At 37.9% G+C, this 14,706-nt stretch overlaps 1 protein-coding gene across 1 annotated transcript in view; it reads left to right on the forward strand.

Annotated features, from left to right (window-relative positions):
* Nucleotides 1-2,610: 2,610 nt before the first annotated feature.
* Nucleotides 2,611-14,706, forward strand: part of MICU1 (mitochondrial calcium uptake 1) — a 219,321-nt gene continuing 207,225 nt past the window's right edge. The window contains exon 1 of the mRNA XM_007454676.1: nt 2,611-2,708. The gene's annotated coding sequence lies outside the window, so the exon portion shown is untranslated. The remainder of the gene's footprint in view (nt 2,709-14,706) is intronic.

Consider the following 14,706-nt stretch of genomic DNA (forward strand, 5'->3'; position numbering starts at 1 on the left):
CTGAGGGCAGGAACTGTGCTTATAAATTTTTATAAGCCCAGCACCTATTATGAGCCTTGCATATAGTAGACATTCAATATATGCTTAAGAAAATAATTTTAACTTCAATTTTTATTTGAGTCTTAATATTAGTTTGTGCAGGGGATATAAACCCACTTTAGTGATATTATATATTCATGTGACAGGAACCTCCTTGCATAGCAAGCTGAAAGACAGTATTGGATTGGTGGACTGATTTCTAATGCAGAATGTAGTTGTGTTCAGTTATGAACCTGAATTCTGCTAACTTACTCTATGATAAATGAGGAAAGAATAGTCCCGTTTACAAGATTGGTTTATTCTGTAAATTATCTCTGTCTTGTTCCTCTTTCCACTAAATGTTCCACTTGATGACAAATGGTTTAAAATAAAAGTAGCTAACATTTGTATGGTTTAAAACAGAGGTTCTCAAAGTATGGTCCATGGACTCCAGGGGTTCCCTGAAATCCTTTCTGGTGATCTATAAGGTGAAGACTTTTTTCCTAATAATAAGAAGCTGTTATTTGCCTTTATCACTTTCATTCTCTGAGTGTACAGTGGAGTTTTCCAGAGGCTACTTGATGAGTGATATTGAAGCATATTAATGAAGAAAAATATGAGAATCACCTGTCTTCTATAAGCTAGACATTAAGAAATTAACAAGAATGTAAAACCATGCTGCACTTATATTTTTGAAAATATATAGTTATTATTAAAAAATATGTTGTTTATGTTAACATATAATGGGCTTATTTTTAATGACTAAAAAAATTAAAAATTGGGCTTCACTGGTGGCGCAGTGGTTGAGAGTCCGCCTGCCGATGCAGGGGATACGGGTTCGTGCCCCGGTCCGGGAAGATCCCACATGCCGCGGAGCATGTACGCCCGTGAGCCATGGCCACTGAGCCTGCGCATCCAGAGCCTGTGCTCCGCAACGGGAGAGGCCACAGCAGTGAGAGGCCAGCATGCCGAAAAAAAAAATTAAAAAAAAATAAAAATTTCTACTTCGAATTTCTAAAACATGATAAGTATTGATAGTTATACATACATAAACAAAAGTTGTTTGGGGTCCTTAATAATTTTTAAGAGTGTAAAGGGGTCCTGAGACCAAAGAGTTTGAGACCAGCGATTTATGTTTTTACAGGTTACTTAATAATTAGCTGAACTGGTTATTTAGTTTTATACAGACAAATTTTGACCAAAATCAGTATTGAATTTCACCAAGTATTAAAAATTGATCTTTGTTCAACATTTATGTATTGATAACTTTCTTTTTCTTATTCTGAGACACACTTGACTCAACTACGAGTTAAGATTCCAGGAGCCCCCAGAGTTCTGGAGAGTAATTTATGACACAACTTGAAATTCCCATCATCAGCGTGAATGGACATGCTGCCTGATAAGGATACCGTGCTAAGTGCCTGCTATTAAACCTGGAAGGATGTCTTTATCAGATTTATCATTTAACAGAGAACAGGCTCTAAATGGAAAGTAACACAGAAAAGGCACATTTTGATAGCTGAGAAGCAAATCAGCAGATTCCTAACTCCTGTGGCAAGTAGATCCAGAGGACAGCAGATTGAAGAAAACTGCTTAAGATGTCCTTGGTGACCTTTCGATTAGGTCTTTGCCAGCTCCAGCATTTTTTGTCACTTAGGGGTCTTCACCTGCTTCCCTACCTGCAATGGAATAAAAGTTTCCATCGACAGGGTGGTTGTAAAGAAACATTGGGTTGCCTGTATAGCGCTAGCAGCAGTGCCATGAACACAATAATCTGTCGTTCTTAGGGTAGTGGGGAGGGATGGTCCTTTGAGAAGAAATGGAGAATAGTTGTTTTGCTTACTTCACAACTTAACCCAGTGATAGTTCTGTCTGCCTCCTTTTGTTTCCATGGTTGTAGCTTTTCTACAGCTCTAAGTAAATTCTTGAAGAAATTTTTATTTAAAAGTTCTGTCATATCATTATCAAAATATTGTCATTCTATTTCCACAGCAGAAGAGAAGACCCCTCTGGAGCCTCAGTTCGGATAACAACATCAGAGAAAAACATGCTCCTAACAGCTTACTGACTAAACTCTCCAATAACATTAGTTTGCAAAGAGAACATTTGAGAAACCTCACAGTAGAGGAAGCGGTGAGGCGGTTTCTAATTGGAAAAAACTTCAAGGCCAAGAAATAGGCAAATTTTGTCAGACGCCTAAATCTCATAGATGCAGTTCGGAAAGAACAATTCCCAACTAACTGTGGTCCAATTTCCTTTTCACTGACTCCTTTTTGCTTAGCCAACACGTAAAAGTGTACCAACAAGGTGGCAGCAGGCACAATAAATCTCTTTAAAAGACTCCTGTACCCCTTGTGTGTCGGGAGCGGGGAGGGAGGAACGCCAGAGAAAAAGCCAGAGAGCTTCTGGGTACTCTCTCACCTTCCCGCCTAAACACTGAGGGGGCGGGGCCCGAGGCCGGGGAGGGGCCGGTTGCCTCCCTGGGCTCTCCCCACTCCTTTTCCTCCGTGCCCCTCCCACACGCATTTCACCAGTATCCCGACAGGCTCAGCGGCTAGGAGAGTCACGTGAGGGTGGGCGGTGGAGCTGGAGGCTGGTCTCGCCTGTTTCTTCGTCTCTATGGTTTTCAGAGGTGGGCGGCTTTGACGGAGAAGCAGTTGGAGAAGCAGCTGGAGCTCCAGCGTGGACGGGTAAGTCCTGGACTCTGAAGGGTATGAGGAGACAGCCTTTTAGGAAAGACGAGAGGGAAGGGGATGCGAAACAGCTTTAGGGACTTGACCTCCGGGGCCGGCTGTTTCCGGCTGTTTGTCTGCTCTGGGGTCAGGCGACTTCTCTGGTCGAGCGGGATAGCTGTCTCTCCCTGATGTGCTCAGTTTAGGGGTTTGAGAGCAGTCCTTAGTCCTGCCTGCTTCCCTTCCTCAGCTTTCCTTCACCTCACCCAGTCCCTTCTCCCTGTCCCAGGAGAACTTCTACTACCGAGTTCCCAACCTCAGGGTTCACTTGAGCGTCGACGTCCCTCTTCTCACGGGTGACCAGGGACACATCCTTGGGATTTGTGGATGTGGTTGGAAGTGGGTGCGGAGTTTACAGTTAGATCTCTGATGGGGGAAGTATTAATCTTTGAAACGAAGAAAGAAGTGGAAAAATCACTGGGACCTGAAGGAACATAACAAAGTGCAGGCTTCTTGGACTGTTCAGTTTTTATCTTTCCCAGTGCCGTAACCAGTTTTCATTCTCTGTCGAGTTTCCTTCTCACCATACTGTCCCGGTCCACAATACGATGCTTTGAGAATGAGCCGGGCGTTATTGACTCAGTGTGACTGTTGGGAAAAGAGTTTAAAACGAACTGTTCTTTAGGTTGCGATCTCTGTTATGTTATGGTTTATGGCTTCTTTATCTTCTCTTTCAGATGCCTAAAAAGTATTGTAGATATTTGTAAATATAAGTAGAATAACCATATTATAGTTAAGGGACTAGAGTAAAATACTTTATTTTCCTTGTGGTAACCGGAAAGTTCTATTTTATTTCTGTTTTATAAGTATCAATAGATGTGTCTATCGGTTTGGGGGCAGTTTCTTGGGTATACCTTTGTTTATGTTAAAGTATTCCTTTGAGTTACATGTGCAAGTGATCTAGCAGTAGAAAGGAGTGAAACAGTTTGGGGTTGATAGCTGTAGGAGAGATTAGGTTTCATTAAACTGTATAACAAATTAATAAAATGTCAGCATCTTGAGACAGGTGTTGGCCAGTTCGACCACCCGTTATCTTCCTAGCGTTGGGTAAGGTATTGAGCTTGTTAAATATTGCCTTATTCTAAAAAATTTTTAGAACCCACTGCCACTTGTTTGTGAGAAGGTGGTTCTGGCCTCCAGCTGCTCTAAGTGTCCTTACTGAGGATTATAAGACACAAAGTAATGCTAACAAAAAGGAAAGATTCAGGAGTTGGTTTTGTGCCTGGGGAGAAAAGGAAAGAATGATAGAAACTAATAAGAGCAAGAGAACAAAAGAGTGTATTGCTATCTTCATTTATAATCTATAGAACATTTACTATATTCAGTAGACTTTTTAACATTTCCAAGGGGTGCATTTTGAGAGTGACTTTCCTGTATTTAACAATGGTATGTAATTTTTCCCATAAGGCAATATTATGTAAAATAATTATAACTGAAAGACTTAACTGACACTTAAGATTTTATATTATTCAGAATTATAGGACTAAAGTGATAAAGTTATTATACCTAATTTGGCCACTTTCAATCTTTAGTTTTCCCTCTTGAGCAATTTTTACAATGGCTGCAGCAATTGCTGAATGTTTACCATTTTTTTTCTGTAAGGAGCAGAGTGTTTTTACTATTTCCTTTAAAAGAGAGCCAATTTTTAAAAAAGTTTACTCACAGCTTTTTTCCCCCTACTCAAAATGAAAATAGCTTGATTTTGTGCCAAGGGAAAAAGCTGATTCTTTTTAAGTAGATGTTTACTCACTTTGGTAAATTATGAGAAAATTATTAATGCTTTTAAGACATGAAATATTGATATCTCAGCATATTTGAGAAGAAAACACAGGAGTAGTATTTTTAAATGTTTTATATTTCCTATTATAAAAGTAATATGTGCTTATTTTTGAAAAATAAAAACATTGTAGAGAGTATGACACAAAGTTGAAATCCTAATTTATCTTTTCCCTGCCACCAGGTAACCACTAGTTCCCCTTGCATTTTTGGGAATCAGTGTGGAAAAGTAGAGTCTGGAGTCAGAGTCCCTGGGAAAAATGGTACTAATAGTATTAGGCTTACATCCTACAACCTCAGAAACTCCAGAAGAGAGATTTCCCTTTCTCTATGATAACTCCAAACTACTGTGTGGGAGTCTCCTTGGCCTGACTTGGGTCATTACACATCTTAGAGGCAATCTCTGTGGCCAGACAGATGGAATGCTTTGTGTGGCCAGGATTGGATCTTATTCCCACCCTGGAGTGGGGTGGAGGGGGATACATTTTCAAACCACATGAATTAAGGGTAGGTGACATACAGTTCCTAAAGGAAAATTGAGATATCATTTCCTGGAGAAGGCAGAAAGATTGCTGGGCAGACAAAAACAGCAGATGTTCACTAAAATAATTTTACATATATTAAAAAAAATTAATTTCTTTCCTTTCCCAGTATAAATTAATTGTATTTTAAAATTTACATGTTGATTTTTCCTTTTTTAATGTGTATTATTTTATTAATTTATAAAACTTGAAATTTAAACTCTTTGCACCTATTTGTATTGTTATCACATGTATAAGTACTCATGCTCTGGAGTATTCAGGTTTTCTAACTTTAAATATATTGTATATTTGGCCAGCTTGTTAAAATTGATTATTAGTAAGTATTTTTTGTACTGTGGATGAACTTGATTATATAAACTGTAGTTTATAAACAGTAAATAAAAGTGTTTTAAATATTTAAGTGTATATAGTAAATATGATTACATGCTGATTCTTTTAATTATTCTGTGTTCAAAAATCTGCATAGAAACGACTTCATTTTGAGCATTGTATAAAAGATAATTGTCACTAATTGTTGTCACTGGGTGTTAACTTTAAAACTACAGTTAACATTAATGTCTGGTTTTATATCTTTATGGATTATTCTGACAATTCATTATATTTTAAGAGAAAATATAATAGAAGCAACATATTGTTTACTCTTGTTTTCATTTAAAAGATGTTAGTAGCTCGATTCAATGGACTTTGAACTTTAATTGCTAACATTGGTGGCTAACAATTGGCTAACAGGCTTTAGTTTAGACAGGCAGGTCTGTATTCTAAAACCCAACTCCATCACTTCTTGATATTGAGCAAGTTACTTAATCTTTCTGAACTGAGATTATTTCATTTACAAATGGAGATGATAATACCTATCTCATAAGGGTCTTGTAAGGATTAATTAACATATGCCAAGTGCCTAGGATGTAGTAGATTCTCATTAAATGTAATTGTTAATAATAACAATGACAAAAAATAATGTCTAGAAGAGTTTATTTTCCCAATTTCAGAATGCTTAGCCCCAGAGAGTTTAAAATATATAGGTGTCTGCAGAATTAGCAAGATGGTTCTTTATTCAGTTTGTCTTGATTTTAGCAGGTTTTAAAATTCTGTATTGCATATACAGCAATAAACGAGAAAACTTTGTTTAAACTATGTAATTATTAGCAGACTGCCTAAGTTTTTAAAGATTGCTTAAGCTCACACAGCTTGATATATATAAAGAATACAACCCAGTCAAAAAAATGGGCAGAAGACCTAAATAGACATTTCTCCAAAGAAAACATCCAGATGGCCAGCAGGCACATGAAAAGCTGCTCAATATCACTAAGTATTAAAGAAATGCAAATCAAAACTACAATGAGGTATCACCTCACACCAGTCAGAATGTCCATCATCAAAAAATCTACAAATAATAAATGCTGGAGAGGGTGTGTAGAAAAAAATGAACCCTCCTACACTGTTGGTGGGAGTGTAAACTGGTGCAGCCACTATGGAGAACAGTGTGGAGGTTCCTTAAAAAACTAAAAATAAAGTTACCATATGATCTTGCAACCCACTCCTGGCCGTGTATCTGGAAAAGATGAAAACTCTAATTGGAAAAGATACATGCACCCCAGTGTTGACCGCAGCACCATTTACAATAGCCAAGACATGGAAACAACCTAAATGTTCATTGACAGATGAATGGGTAAAGAAGATGTGGTACATATATACAACAGAATATTACTCAGCCATAAAAAAGAATGAAATAATGCCATTTGTAGCAACATGGATGGACCTAGAGACTATCATATTAAGTGAAGTAAGTCAGACAAAGACAAACATATATCACTTACATGTAGAATCTGAAAAAATGATACAAATGAACTTATTTACAAAACAGAAACAGACTCACAGACATAGAAAACAAACTTATGGTTATCAAAGGGGATAGTGGGGCTGGGGCAGGGGAGAGATAAATTAGGTGTTTGGAATTAACATATATACACTACAATATATAAAATAGGTAAACAACAAGGACATACTGTATAGCACAGGAAACTATACTCAATATCTTATAATAACCTAAAGTGGAAAAGAATCTGAAAAAGAATATATATATATATATATATATATATATATATATAGGCACACACACACATATATGTGTGTATAACTGAATCACTTTGCTGTATACTTGAACTAACACAACACTGTAAATTAACTATACTTCAATTAAAAAAACATAAAAAGTAAAGATTGCCTCCTCCAAGTATAACTGTCAGGCTGGGGGAATGTATTGAGTGAATTTTACACAAACTCTGAGCTCAGTAAAGCTCAGTAAGTGGAAGATAGCATGTGTTCCTTCACTATACAAGGGGAGCTAAGCATTGAACACCTTCGAAGTTCAGATCAGAATTTATGGTGACTTTAGGTAATTGGGGTATAGTTGTTTTACAATGTTGTGTTAGTTTCTACTGTATAGTGAAGTGGAGTTCCCTGTGCTATACAACAGGTTCTCATTAGTTATCTATTTTATACATATTAGTTAGTGTATATATGTCAATCCCAATCTCTCAATTCATCCCACCTCCCCATCCCCACCTTGGTGTCCATACATTTGTTCTCTACGTCTGTGTCTCTATTTCTGCCTTGCAAACAGGTTCATCTGTAACATTCTTGTAGATTCCACATATATGTGTTACTATACAATGTTTTTTCTCTTTCTGACTTACTCTGTATGACAGTCTCTAGGTCCAACCACATCTCTACAAATGACCCAATTTTGTTCCTTTTTATGGCTGAGTAATATTCCATTGTATATATGTACTACATCTTCTTTATCCATTCGTCTGTCAATGGGCATTTAGGTTGCTTCAGTGACCTGGCTATTGTAAATAGTGCTGCAGTGAACATTGGGGTGCATGTGTCTTTTTGAGTTATGATTTTCTCTGGGTATATGCCCAGTAGTGGGATTGCTGGATCATATGGTAATTCTATTTTTAGTTTTTCAAGGAACCTCCATACTGTGCCCCATAGTGGCTGTATCAGTTTACATTCCCACCAACAGTGCAAGAGGGTTCCCTTTTCTCCACACCCTCTCCAGCATTTATTGTTTGTAGATTTTTTGATGATGGCCATTCTGACAGGTGTGAGGTGATACCTCATTATAGTTTTGATTTGCATTTCTTTAATAATTAGCGATATTGAGCATCTTTTCATGTGCCTCTTGGCCATCTGTATGTCTTCTTTGGAGAAATGTCTATTTAGGTCTTCCTCCCATTTTTTGATTGGGTTGTTTTAGTGGTTACTGTGTTGAACAGTGCAGATATGAAACATTTCTATCATCCCAACACATTCTATTTGACAGAATTGTTGTGGATTATTATAAATACACATATCTACATTTGCTAGTTTCAGATGATAGTTAATTTGTATTTCAATCATGTTCCTTGTTCAAATAAAACTTACTTTTAGATTTGGAAATTGTATTTTTAAAAATGATCAAGTAGATTCTATTGTAATGTATTTCAAATAAAGAAGCATTGCTAATTTTCTTGGGTCTTTGATCTATGATAACATTTAAATTAAGCTGTTTCAGAATTTGATTATCAACTTAAGCATTGATATCATCTGACTTTCTATTCTCATAATTCCTGAGATGGTAATGAAGCATAACTGTTAAGAGCAATGGCCTTAGGATCAGAGAAACCCTCCCCTGCCATCCACTGGCAAATTTCTTAAGTGTTGAGCTTTGGTGTCCTTCTCAGTAAAATAGAAGTGATAATAATACTTAGCTCAGGGTTATTGAGGATTAAATAAGGTAATGGATATCAAACATTTAGCATAGAATCCCTCACAGAGTAGTGTTCATTAGATGCTAGCATTAAAGAGAATTTGAACAACCAGTTGTTTACAAGCAAAAAAGAATTTTTTGAAAAGTTGGGGAAATTGGAATATGGACTGGACATTAGATGATACCAGGGAATTATTGTTAAATTTGTTCAGTATAATAGTGACCTGTTTATGTAAAAAGCAAGTCGGTATTTTTGGAGAGGCATACTAAACTATATAGCAGTGAAATGATACCATGTCTGAGAGTTGCTTTAAAATAATTTACAAAGACAGTGAGGAATAAAAGGGACAGAAAAATTGATCTTAACTTCCATTTCCTGTGAAGAAGGAGTAACAGGGACCATATTTACCCTCCCACCTGGAGCCGCTAAAAGGGGAGACAAAATATTGTTCCCTGGATTTTGGACATTGTGCAGCAAAGGACAGTGATCCCTGAGAGATGGGAAACAAATGAGATGAGCTCTGTGATTTTTCTGGCTTGCTGCCTGGAGAGCATTTCCCAGCTGCAGAGTAGGGAGGGCGAACCCAGGCAGAGCACAGTGGTCTTCCTGAATTGAGAGAGTCTGGGGAGGCCAAGACAGCTGGAGTTTGCTGGGCAGAATGCTAGAGATGAGAGGGCCAGAAGGAGGGAGAACCCTCATGTATTCAGCTGAGAATTGATCAGTGACTACATGTGAGGAAACTACCTGAGGCTCGGAGAAGAACTACCTGAAAAGAGCGAACAAAGGCAGGGGTAGTGTTTTTTCCTACCAGCCAGAGTGGAATATATTTTAACAGGTCACCAGGTGGAGTACAGTAGTCTCCCCTTATCTGTGGGTGATACATTCAAAGACCCCCAGTGGATGCCTGAAACTGGGGAGTACCAAAGCCTGTATATACTAACTGGTGAGTAGCATATTAAGCATGAATATGATGGAAAAAGGGACGATTCATATGGGGGGCAGGCGGGACAGGGGACGGGGCATGGAGTGGGACAGTGTGAGATTTCATCAGGCTACTCAGAATAGCACATAGTTTAAAACTTATGAATTGTTTATTTCTGGAATTTTGCATTTAATATTCTTGGATCAAGGTTAACTGTTGGTAACAAGCTACAGAAAGCCAAACCACAGTGCGGTAAATTAGTCTTAAACTAAACACTGCTCTGACCCAGCCAAAAAACTTAAAAGCAAGACCTGAAACAGTCAAACTGTTTCCAAGTAACGTATTCATGTCCTAGAACTAAGCTCAAGAATAGACTCAGGAATACAAAAATATCCAGCACCCAAAAAGGTAAAATTCACAGTGTCTGGCATCCAATCAGAAATTACTAGGCATGCAAAGGAGCAGGAAAATATGACTTATAATGACAAGAAAAACAATGAAAACTGAAACAGAAGGACACAGATGATAGTATTAGTGGAGAGGGATGGTAAAACAGTTTTTTAAAACTGTATTCTGTATGGTCAGGAAACTAGAAGAAAGATTGAATGTTTAAATAGAAACACAGAAGATATGAAAAAGACCCAACTGAACCTCCAGAGATGGAAACTACAATGTCTGAGATGAAAGATACACTTGATGTTATTAATGGCAGATTAGACATGGGAGAAGAAAACTTAAGTCAAGATGTAACTTCCAGTTTACAGGAAATAAAGGGGCTAGAGAAATATTTAAACCATTCTACAAGGAAGCAATTAGATAAATACAGAATTTGAGAAATGCAATATAGATGTCCTGTTCTGTTAAAAAATTAGGGTTGTGCTGTGATTGCACAGTGTGGTGAATATACTTAATATAAGCTTTAAAATGGTTAAAATGGTAAATTTCATGTATATTTTACCACTGTTTTTTAAAAAATTACCATTAAAAAAAACATTTAAAAGTATACAATTGGCAGGCATAAAGTGTATTTGCATTGTTGTACAATTATCACCACCATTCATTTCTGGAATTTTTTCTTCTTCCCAAACAGAAAACTATACCCATTAAACTTCCTTCTCCCTTCAGTCTCTGGCATCACCATACTACTTTCTGTTTCTTTGAATTTCACTACTGTAGGTTTGTCATATATGTGGAATCATATAGTATTTGTCTTTTTGTGATTGGCTTGTTTCACTTAATGTAAGTCTTTAAGGTTCATGCATGTTGTAGGATGTATCAGAATTTCCTTCCTTTTTCTTCAATTTAAAAAATTGTGGTATAATACACATAATATAAGATTTACCATCTTAACCTTTTTTTTATTTTTGCGGTACGCAGGCATCTCACTGCTGTGGCCTCTCCCATCACAGAGCACAGGCTCTGGACGTGCAGGCCCAGCGGCCATGGCCCACGGGCCCAGCCGCTCTGTGGCATGTGGGATCCTCACGGACCAGGGCACAAACCTGCGTCCCCTGCATCAGCAGGCGGACTCCCAACTACTGCGCCACCAGGGAAGCCCCATCTTAACCATTTTTTAAGTGTATACTTCAGTGGTATTAAGTACATTCAGATTCTTGTGAAACCATCACTATCATCCATCTCAAGAGCTATTTTCATCATGTAGAAGTGAAATGCTGCATCCATTAAATAACTCTCCAATACCCCTCCTTCCAGTCCCTGGCAACCACAATTCTACTTTCTGTCTCTGTGATTTTGACTACTCTAGGTGCCTCATCTAAGCAGAATCATACAGTGTTTATGTTTCTGTGACTGATTTATTTTACTTAGCATAATGTCATCAAGATTCATACATGTTGGAGCATGTGTCAGGATTTCCTTCCTTTTTATGGCTGAGTAATATTCCACTGTGTTTATAAACCACATTTTGTTTATCCATTCATGCTGATGGACACTTGTGTTGCTTTCACCATTTGGCTGCTGTGAATAGTGCTGCTATAAGCATGGATGTACAAATACTTGTTCAAGTCCCTGCTTTCAGTTCTTTTGGGTATATATCCCAGAGTGGAATTACTGGATCGTATAGTAATTCTATGTTTAATTTTTTGAGGAATTGCTGTACTGTTTTTTGTAGTGGCTGCACCATCTTGCATTCCCATTAGCAGTGCACAAGGATTCCACTTTCTTTTTTTGTTTTTTTCCCTAAGGATTCCACTTTCATATAATGAATAAACAAAGAAACATATAATAGTCATTCTACTGGGCGTGGATAAATTTTATGTTATCTATAGCTAATAAAATAAGATTAGAGTGGTCAGGGGAGAAAAAGGTTGTATATGAAGGAACTGTCCTAGATTAGAGAGATTGGAGAAACAAAACCAAAGTTAATACATGATTTTTGTGTGGATCCTAGTTTGAAAAATCAGCTATATATTTTGTGGAAGTTTGAATACGTACTACTATTAGAAGATATTAGGAAATTGCAATTAATTTGAATAAGTGTGATAATGGTATTGTAGTTATGTAGGAAAATATTATTGAAATATTTAAAGTGTTTTAATGGCTGTAACTTTGAAGTTGTCTGCCTTAAAAATAGCCTGATAGACATAGATAGATGAAGCAAATAGGTGAAATGTTAATTGTTCAATCTAGGTAATATACATGTGGTGTTCATAATAGTATTCTTTGAAATTTTCTGAGTGTTTGAAAGTTTTTAAATGAACTATAAAGGTTTGATGTTAATATCTTTTTTAAAAAATTTATTTATTTATTTATTTATTTAGGGCAGAGTTGGGTCTTTGTTGCTGCACGCAGGCTTTCTCTAGTTGTGGCGATGAGGGCTACTCTTCGTTGTGGCGCGTGGGCTTCTCATTGCAGTGGCTTCTCTTGTCGCGGAACATAGGCTCTAGGCGTGCGGGCTTCAGTAGTTGTGACTCACAGGCTCTAGAGTGCAGGCTCAGTAGTTGTGGCACACGGGCTTAGTTGCTCTGTGGCATGTGGGATCCTCCCGGACCAGGGCTCGAACCCATGTCCCATGCATTGGCAGGCCGATTCTTAACCACTGCACCACCAGGGAAGCCCCATTAATATCTTTCCTTTCTGGAAAAGAAGCCTTTTTTTGTTTTTTGGCTTTGGGTCTTCGTTGCTGTGCACGGGCTTTCTCTAGTTGCAATGAGTTGGGGCTGCCCTTCGTTGCAGTACGCGGGCTTCTCATTTCGGTGGCTTCTCTTGTTGCGGAGCACAGGCTCTAGGTGCACAGGCTTCAGTAGTTGCAGCATGCGGGCCCAGTAGTTGTAACAGGCGGGCACTAGGGTGCATGGGCTTCAATAGTTGTGGCACGCAGGCTCTAAAGTGCAGGCTCAGTAGTTGTGGCACATGGGCTTAGTTGCTCCGCAGCATGTGGGATCTCCCTGGGCCTGGGATCGATCTTGTGTCACCTGCATTGGCAGGCAGATTTTAACCACTGCGCCACCAGGGATGTCCCAAAAGAAGCCATTTTTAATTTGCTTTTACTTTTATAAATAATTTAATTCTTAACACTTAGTTTCTCTCTCCTTTTTTTTTCATTAGTTTCTCTTTATAATTGATTTTATGGGTTTTGTCTTCCAGATACTCCATTTTTACTCTTTTTTTTTTAACTAAGTATGTAATTAGTGTCCTTTTTAGGAAGTGATTTTTGTGTTCATCCTACCAATGGAGTACGCATTCTTCATATATAGCCTAGCTTTTGAAGGAGCAATTCAATTGTCAAAGCTTTAGATTACTCCCATTACTTATTTAACCCAGAGGTTTTAATTTCATGCTCTATAGGAAAATGGCTCTCAACTCATTGATAATTTCTTTCCTGACTGCATATTTTCTTTAAGCTCAGGTTAAGTCTCTGTTCAACTTCTAGGTACTATGTGTACTGTATTAAGATACACAAAGTGTCATTTTTTGGTTAAGAGGGTAGAGGGCAGAATATTGTTATTGTGGGAAACCTAGGGTTCTACTACTATAAGAAGCATTCTAACCTATGACTCTTGGTGGTGGTTATTGTTTTTTAACTTGTTTGCTAGTTAATTTTCCCAATATGAAGCATTTCCAGCTTTATTTCTATAGTATAAGTATGATGGGAAGAGAATTAGAAAAGGAGTTATGGGAGTTATAGAGCTAGTTTCTGCTTCCAACTTTGCTGCTAAGTAGCTTTATGATTTTGATGACATTTCTTGAAGAATCATCCTCTCTAGCCTGTTTCCTTTTGTACTGAAAATTTGAAAATTTCTAAGGTTTCTTTTAGCTCTAATATTCTGGTATATTGTTCCTTTTTCTTTCTTCATATTTTATCTCTGTGTTTGTAAGCGTATTGTGGCAGACTGTGTACTGAATCCTCTTGTCAAAAATGTGTACGTTTCTTTTCTTTTTAAATAACAACAAAAAACCTTTCTCTTTTTAACCTATTCACTTCCCTACTTTTTGTGGCAACAGGAACAACTTCTTTGTACTGAAAAATATGTTTATTATAATTCCTCCTTTTGTGTAATAAAATAGAAATGTGAAGTAAAGCAGTATGTCATATTGTGCTTGATAGTCTTCATTTGCCCCTCTATATTCACTCTTTTTTTGTTTTTGGCTGTGCTGCGGCATGTGGGGATCTTAGTTCCCTGACCAGGGATCGAACCTATTCCCCCTGCAGTGGAAGCGTGTAGTCTTAATCACCGGACCGCCAGGGAAGTCCCTGTATTCACTCTTTACCCTTCTCCATCCTGCTTGTGCTCCAAGAAGCTGACCTTTATGGACTACATGCTACAAGCTCCATTCGCTCTGGTATCCAGTAGGGTTTGGCCAGTGGCAGCAGATGGGAGGAGAGTGAGGTCTGGGTATACATTTTCTTGGTTCCCTCTTTGTAGGTTGGTAATTATGTTTGACCCTTGAGCAAGGTGGAGGTTAGGGGCACTGACACCCGCCCCCCCCCCCGCTCC

This window comes from Lipotes vexillifer, unplaced genomic scaffold, assembly GCF_000442215.2.
Source record: "Lipotes vexillifer unplaced genomic scaffold, Lipotes_vexillifer_v1.1 scaffold205, whole genome shotgun sequence".
In the NCBI taxonomy this organism is placed as follows: Eukaryota; Metazoa; Chordata; class Mammalia; order Artiodactyla; family Lipotidae; genus Lipotes; species Lipotes vexillifer.